Raw genomic sequence first — 9,053 nt, 5'->3', positions numbered from 1 at the left:
CTATAAACAAATCAATCAAATGTGTTCTGTTAGTACTATATTATTCATAATGTGGGAACATTCATATGGAACGAATGTCATAAGTATTAATTTGAAAATCAGAATTCCACGGGCAAAGAAAAAAATAAGTAAATCACAGATTCATAAGTATATAATGATGTACAGACATAATATAATTACCAGTCAGAAGATAAGGTATTAGAACATGGCGATTTAAGGTTGTATGCAAGATTCGCTTAATCAGAGTGAAAAATCTCACGTTGGTTTTTTTCCGATTAGGGTGCTGCATTCAAATTGGGATGCTGACTTTGCAAAGCAAGTGTCATTGACTTATTCTTAAGGGCAAAAAGTCTCCCTTATGATGTTTTGGAATATAAACAAACTTGTTACCTTTTGGTAATGATCTAATTCAGCTGTCGTTCATTAAGGGACATCTATTGAGAATATCATCTGACGATGTAATATTTTAGTTTTGTAATATAAAATTTTTGAAATATTTAGATCAGTAATAATATTATTCGACATATATCATTTAAGCCACAACTCCATCGAGGTCAAGGGAAGTGTTTCCATGTAACACATGTCAAGCCACTTTTTCCTAAATTGACTCTGAAGTCACAAATTCTTTTATTGAACAGTTTTTGCATCTGTTTACTTCTGTGATACAGACAGGCGTAGGTTCTTTTCCTGCTCTTATTTTTCTTGAATCTTTTTTTTAACGTTTCACTGCCCTCTAATCTCAGTAGTCTTTAAGATCTGAGAGCGGACGGACAGATATAACCGGCACAAGAATTTTACAGAAAGCTAAAAACGTGTCCTCACACCTCGCACGAGAAGTAATATTCGTGAATTACGAAAAATGAAACGGCTACCAAAAATAATCCAGAGACAGAGAATTCTGTGGATACTCAGATGTAATGAAACGGTAAATTCTAAATGAAAAAAATGCAAGAAGACTCAAGAAGAAGAAACACGAGCCGAGAGAAACGTTACAAGATTTTTTTCTGCTTCTGACTTGTTGCTTGTGGGAAAAAAAACTGAGGAAAGGAATATGAAATTTCTTTTCAGTCTTACCTCATGTGCAAAGTAGTATGTTTGTTTGCGAGTTACAAATTATGTTAACACCGACAAGTGAATTTCCAGAGCTGGTTTCAATAACACAGTTGCTCAAAATGAGAAACATTTCTTTCTCACTCACAACCACCCACACGCTCACCTCTTCATAGCTGGGAGACCTCACATCTGGGGAGACTCATCATCACTAATTTTAGCTCCTTAACGCCCACCAAATCTTCATTAAGAAGGATTTGCATTTCAGCGACGAAGAACACTTCTGCCGTTAGTAAAGTAATTTCAGGAGTTACTTGAGCAATAAATTTACTTTTATTTTGTCTTGCATATTATTAGAGTAAACTCAGCTTCATGATTAACAAATTATTCTGATAAAAAAAAGTGAACGCTGTAAAATACAGATGATGTTTTATGATCTGGGAGTAACTTACTATTTCTCAACGTTGGTAACTAACTTAGGGATGTCTGCAGAAATAAACAAGAGCTTCAACTCAAAAAGAAAACAAGGATACACCCTTGAGGCTTCAAGACTCAACGGGACTTTTCCTCAAAATGGATACTGTGCAGTATCCTGGGCGGCCGCTAATCACGAATACGAATGCAAATATATTGCAATTTGCTTTATACAGGACAGTATTGGAAGTAACGCAAGAAATTCCCAAATAGGAAGTAAGAAAGACCTGAAAAAATAACTAGTGGGTACATAAAATTCCACATTGGTGTCCCTGATATGACCTCTCGTTCAAAATAATTTATGTAGAAAAAACATGAACCGAGTTGTGTTACGAAGAGAAAGCTGGGAAATAGAAAGGAGAATAAGCAGTTCATCAATTGCAGTGACTTTTACAGAAGCAAATAATGTGATGCTGTGCAACAAACAACGGTAATGTCAAAGGAACAGTGAAAGTCAGGGTTTTATCTACTTTTTTACCGTTAGGGGCATCACGTAATCGTGAGCTTATATATAGTAAGATTTATGAATGAAACAGATTATGTCATCATTCGTCTGCCATTTATATATGTTAAACGTAAACATTAGGTATTTGAAAAAGCCCATGTCTTCATTGTCTTGGTCGAAGCTAAATATAAGTGAAAATGGTAACTTGGTTATAAGAAGTACGTACGGTGATTTAAAATTGAAACTAAAATTGTTGCGTATGCCAGCTTTCTCAACCTCCCAATAAATATATCTTAAGAATGAGAGAATTTCTTGAATGAGAAATGGTACTTTTTTTTTATTTCCAAGTTAGAGATAAATGAAGTAAATAAACACTAAACGTTTCTTTTTTCTGCTCAATATAAAGTCTGCCGGCTTTGGTGTAAACTATTTTATACTGGTCTTGTGTCCCATTGATGCAATTTGACATTCTCTTCAACATCATAAGATAAAAAGATTTTCTGGAATGTAAAGAAATTAAAAGTCTATGCCGTAATTCTCTGCTTTCATTAATACAGCAATACTTGTGCGAGGATATTGTCCCGGCTTGAACAATTAAATGTCATATGCGTGTGTAAAATACGGAGCTTAAAATACCTTGTGAGAGCCATGTATATTAATATGCGAGGTTTTTGTATAAAAAATTTAGATTTTATATCGTTAACTTTTCCACCCTTTCTGAGACAATGATGAAAGAATAATGACAAATTAGAAATAGAGGATATGGAATTAGCGTACCGGTCGGGGTGAAATATTGTTTGAAGTTTTTTTCTTATCTTAGATATTGGTATATCTTATATATTTATTATATATTTATGTTGCTGGATGACGCATTAGTGAGGACGGCCAATAATTCGCTGAATTAATTCAGCCTGTTTGTGCGATCAAGTGCCGACGGGTGTTTATAACTTCTTTTACTGTAGTGTGGACGCACCCTTACACGACCTACAACTGGTCAGTATAAGTATGCAGAATGAGTTTGTAATAAGGACTGATAATATTAAAAAAGTATTCATGTTTAACAGGGGTATGTTGCCGCGAGGCTTAATATAAACATGGAAGTAAATCAGTCTTGAACTAAATTTATAATAAACTAATCGGATTTACGCTAAAGATTTATCAGTCTATATTAACACTGAGAAATACCGAACGAAATTGAGATTTAGTAAAAGTAGAATCTAGCTACAAATCTTTGTTAGCAGTCAAATCATTCAAATAAAATAAAGCGGATTAAACGACTCCTGTTTCAGAGGTCGTTGGCACGCGATTTCAATTGCTGATTTTTGTTCGGTTTCTCACATTTTAATCCATTGCGTCTCGATACCGAAGGTGTCATAGCTTCTGTCATACAAACACACACACACACTATATATATATATATATATATATATATATATATATATATATATATATATATATATATATACCTATATATATACTTATATATACTATATAAAGAGGTATAAGCCACGAAGGAAAGATAAACAACGGGTTTCTATCCTTCGTGGCTTGTACGTTTATTTATGGATTTATCACGTTCCAAATTTCCGTGATTCATTTATACACACACACACAGACACACACACACACACACACACACACACATATATATATATATATATATATATATATATCATACACATACATACATACATGCATACATACTCTTTGCAAGTGTATGTAAGTATGGTGTAGATGCTTTTGAGAGTGACTATGGGTCTCAATATACTTGATCAACTAAATGTTTCCAAATGAGCCAGCTTTCCATTTACATTGACTAACTTTCGTCATTTACGCTCTTGCAGTTTATCATTATTTGTTCCTGTAATTATAGCGATTTAAACTGGTGTATTGCTTTGGCATATTATTTATAAGTTATTCATAAATTCGAAAGACAAAAGTAATCAATTTAATGCTCATTATTCTTGACATTTCATGACAAAATCAACAATGTTATGATAAAATTAAAACATTATATTTTTCAAGTTTCAAAAGGAGATTTGTGGGTAATTCTGTCGGTATTGGAGTTCGCTGGCTGAAATAAAAAAAAATCGAAAGAGGAAATCCGAGGATTAAAACCAGCAATTAAAAATTTCCACAACAAGTTCAAGGCATAATTTGGCTAATGGGGACGAAGTCACGCTAGAATCATGAAAGTTGTGCGCTCATTCTTTCGAGTTTGTGCGTATGTTTGTCTTTAAATAGGCGTTTGACCTCTGTATGCTTTCGTGCAGGTTTTGAATCCTTTGCGCAAGCTCCTTAGACACCGGCGTTTCTTTAACGTCTAACTTACTCTTCGAGCGCCTCAGTGGCGTGATCGGTATGGTTTTGGCGTGCCACCTCGGTGACCGCGAGTTCGATTCTGAGGCATTCCACTGAGGGATCAGAGATGTGTATTTCTTGTGATAGAAGTTCACTCTGGACGTGGTTCGGAAGTCATGTAAAGCCGTTGTTCCCATTGCTGAATAATCACTGGTTCCATGCAACGTAAAAACACCATAAAAACAAACAAAACTCACTCTTCGGCAAAGAGAATTTATAATTTTAACATTCGAAGAACTTTACAACGTTAACGAATTTTATGGCTGTCTGTTTGTGTATATTTGAGCACGCTTGCGTTTGTCTGTCTGTGCAAAGAAGAACGATACTGCGTTGGATTACACATGAGAAACAATCAAAATTCAAGAAAGATGAGGAGAATCAATCTTATGACGGAATCGTGACCGAAGGTAACCGAAAGAATGAATATTACATCTTAGTAGATAGTTCAAGGTAAGCCAATTTCCTTCAGCGTAAGTTACCTTGAAGGAAACCTTGAATTGAGTTTATTCTTCCTGTGCAATATGTACACCCAAGTCCTGCTCGAACGCGCTCAATCGTCTCCACGCTCACACAAGAGCTTACAGATTACCTGATTTCCACGCGCACTACATCTGTAAATTCGAGCAAACTTACGAGCGTCTGAGGAAATCCACCAATGCTGCTATGGCCGCCATTCTCCTTACACCCTTCCTTATTGTATTCCATGTATGAGTATTCATGAGTGATCGGAGTATTGGAGAAAGGGAGGGGTTAGGTCGGTGCAAGATGATTTAATGCAATATCTCTCTCTCTCTCTCTCTCTCTCTCTCTCTCTCTCTCTCTCTCTCTCTCTCTCGTTGCTATGCGGGATTATTGTCATTAAAATATATAGAACAAATGGCACGTAACTGATTGATCGATATAAATTTCTTAGAATTCAGAAGCCACTCATTATGATAATAATAATGAATATAATAAATGGTGATCATAAACGTTTCTTGACAAAATAGCAGCACTGTGCTACAATTATTTATTAAACTCATTTCTCAGAACCATTATCAAATAATGAGTGGCTCTGGTTGCCTCCGTTACCGCAATATCTGGTGCATTTCCAGTTTACAGTAATATACTTATGATGGAAAAAAATAATGAAAACAGTTTATTGGAGAATAACGTGAAAAGTGAAGCAATTGAGAGCAGCTGGTTAAAAATAGTCAAGTAACGTGACCACCTCATGAATAGGTAATATGACAGGAACTCAGCTTGCTTGCAGAACTATTTTCATTGCTAAGTGACAATCACAGAAAATCTGTTTTTTAACCTTTGAAGAAGCAGAAGATGGCCACCTAGAAATCGAAAACAAATTAAAGGTTCTTGAGCTGGAGATCTGCATAGTATATAAAATGGTCTCATGGATCAAATCATGCAGAGAATTCATGTGAAAACAAATTATTCCTTTTTCTAATGAATAATAATGATAGAAGTTTTCAAGCATAATGTATGAAATCTATAAAAGTCATTATTCAGGCTAAAGAAAACGTCGAAAAAATATATCAGGGGATATTGGCATCATTCATGTATTAATAAATGGGACCATTTTTATGAAGCCTTAGTCATTAATAGCGTTTATTACTGCCGGGTGAATGCGCTGGCATTTGATATGAAATTCCCAGATCCAAAATAAATAACATTTTCTCTGGAATAACAAACTTTTTAAAAAAATGTAATGACTATAAATTCTCTTTTATTTCCTAGGCCGTTGTTTCTTGTCATAAAGCCATGATACGAAATTTTTTTACTGATTTGAAATTTAGGAAACTAATTTGTATCAAGATAATTCATTTATATTTCCAACGATGCGTTTTTATATAGATTTATGTTTTCCATTTAGATTTTATAATATTTTAAATTCATTATATCTTTCACAGTGTCTTTAGTTCTGTGTGCCTACCATGAAAAGGATAAGTGTTTGGTAAACGGAGTTGGTAAACGAAATTTGACCTTTATTTGTTTAACTTCCAACGACGGGAAGTGTGTGTGACGTTATACCCTTAATGTATATGATGATGTCCCTCCATAATAATTAGTGTGGTTCGGAATAATACAAGGGATTACAGAGTTTAGGATAACACAGAAGAGGGATGGGTATCTTAGGTTACGCATGACCTCCGTCACTGGGGTTTCCGGGTTACGAAGGGCGTTTCTGGTTTCCGAGAAGGTTGGATAGAGGTCAAAGAGAGAGAGAGAGAGAGGTGCTGGGTCATTTCTATTGGCTGGACATAGAATGCCGAAATAAAGCTGGCATGACGTTAGATAAAATAAAGTTTATTTTTTTCAAAATCAGTTTGCCAACGTCTGGAGTCATACCAATTATCAAAGCACTCTCTAACATAAACAGTTACATCAAACGGGGCATCACAGGTACTTGAGTCAATCATTCATTCACCCATATTTTTTCATTCAAGGACTGGGATTCTAGACTGATGGTACCTTTTTACATATGTAAGAGCTTCAAGATAAAATATTTGGCACAGTTGGTATGTTACCCAGATCTAGAAGCGATCTAAGATTAGTGTCGCTGGATAAGATGGCCTAATCAGTTTTGAGATAAAATTTATCACATATCGAAATTACAACCTTTCATGCAGCCTTTTCCAGTAAAAATATGATTAGGGATAAGTCATCTCTCTACCATCTCTTATCACAATTTGTGCCTTGACCTGGAATAGTAAAATTCGGTATTCATATCATGTTAGTGCGTATTTTCATAATTTTTTACAAAGTGTGGAAAATGTATAGCCTCATTTTGAAGAAAAATAAAGGACTAGTCTTTTTCCAGGAAGAATGGGGAAGGAGAAAAAATGAACTGTTTAGTAAATTAATTCGTTTGCTATCGCATTGCATTAGAGTATATCAAGTACATTATTTAAATTGGCAGTTTCTCCTTCAAGTGTTTTGTGATAATTGAATCTGGAGTTCATTACCTGAAGACTTTTTTATGCACGGAAATGAAACGCAGGTTCTATATAGCAGGATCATATGATTAATAATCCTTGGAAAGCAGTGGGCCAGTGCCCCTTGATTTGTCGATACAGTGGTATGTTGTGGAACTTTTGTACGTGAAACCTCGGCAACTATTGTGAACTTGAATTGAACACGATTAGGTCAATAATGGTGCGTCCACTACTACCCACATATTACAAACAGGTTGGATACAGGTTAACAGCTTAGTGTTAGTCCTCAACGATTATCCAGTATTGGCCAAATATTCCTTCCCCATATATGGTCGTTGACTTGTTTTCGACCTGTTTGTAGTATGGCTGCGATAATTTGCCGACGTATATTTATGTCATGTTTTAGTGTAATGTGAACTCGCTAAGAGGTCTTCAGTCTATATCTCTCCTGCACAGGTAGATTTTTTCGGCAGTGAATTTCCTGATGTTTAAATGATCCTTACAGATATTCTTGAATATTATAAACATTACTTTGCTCAAGTTGATATCTATGATTTCTATAATCTTTCATTTATCTCCGATGGCATCACGTATGAATGATTGCTCGTATTTTCGATGAAGAAATGAAACTCGCTTTATGATTGATGATGACGGCTCTCTCACCTTTCGGGTAGGAAAAAGTAGACGGAAATGTGAGGGAGGGGAAGGAAATCATGGTTATTAAAATGGAGAGGAGATGTAGATAAATATCAGATCTTGACGATCGTTCAGTTTAAATCATTATTATTTAATAGTCAGGCAAAAATAACATGGGTTTCGAGTTTCGTCTGCCTCAAAGAACAAGATACTCTCCTCAGCCATTCTCTGATTTTTAACGTTACTAGGAAAGGAATCATTCAGTTAATGTGTCGTCTGGATTAGCAAGGCGTCTTTAACCAAGCCCCATCGCAATGAGTTTAATGGAATTCCTATAACTCCTAAAACTCCCAGACAACCAGTCCGGGATTCGTAAATCGAACGAGGTCCAAACTGCTACCATTCTTAATTACATGTCTGTCCCAAGGGGGAACAACTACTTCTGCCTGAGCGGATGTAAACAGATTTTCTCGCATATCTCCTCCCTGAATGACTTCACGAACCTTGGTTTTAAGCCAATTCGATTTCAGCGGAACTCAGGTCATTCCCAAGACTCAGTTTTTTCTTTGGCATATGATAAGTCAACAGACTGAATTTCCAGTTGAAGATGATTAAATCTGATTTCAGTCACTTCGATATGTAATACAAATGACAAATCATGTTCAGTAAAGAATCATTATGGAGATGTCAGACTTTCATTCTCTTACAGTACTCAGAAAACTCGTGCAAAGTTTTGATCGTTTTTAGGCAGCCTTCCCTTCAGTTCAAGGAAAGGAAGCCTGTTCTTGACAATTCGCTTAACTGGGAAGTTTCTGATTGGGGAGTCGCTAATTGATAGATGGATATTGGCACTTTTCTCTGGAGGGTCAGAAAGTGGATTGGAAGAAGTTAGCAAGTGTGTGCGTATGTGAGAGGATGGAATTTTAGTTTATGCTTTTATCCGTGTAAAGAAAATATATGGGCGTATATTCATTTATATACACACAACAGACGCCCATACATACATACATCATACATACATACATACATATATATATATATATATATATATATATATATATATATATATATATATGTGTGTGTGTGTGTGTGTGTGTATTATATATAGTATATATACACACATTTGCATATATTAACTTGCATTACTTTCAAAT

The sequence above is a fragment of the Macrobrachium nipponense genome, chromosome 21 (assembly GCF_015104395.2).
Source record: "Macrobrachium nipponense isolate FS-2020 chromosome 21, ASM1510439v2, whole genome shotgun sequence".
Taxonomy (NCBI): Eukaryota; Metazoa; Arthropoda; class Malacostraca; order Decapoda; family Palaemonidae; genus Macrobrachium; species Macrobrachium nipponense.
Note: the sequence above shows the minus strand (reverse complement) of the source record.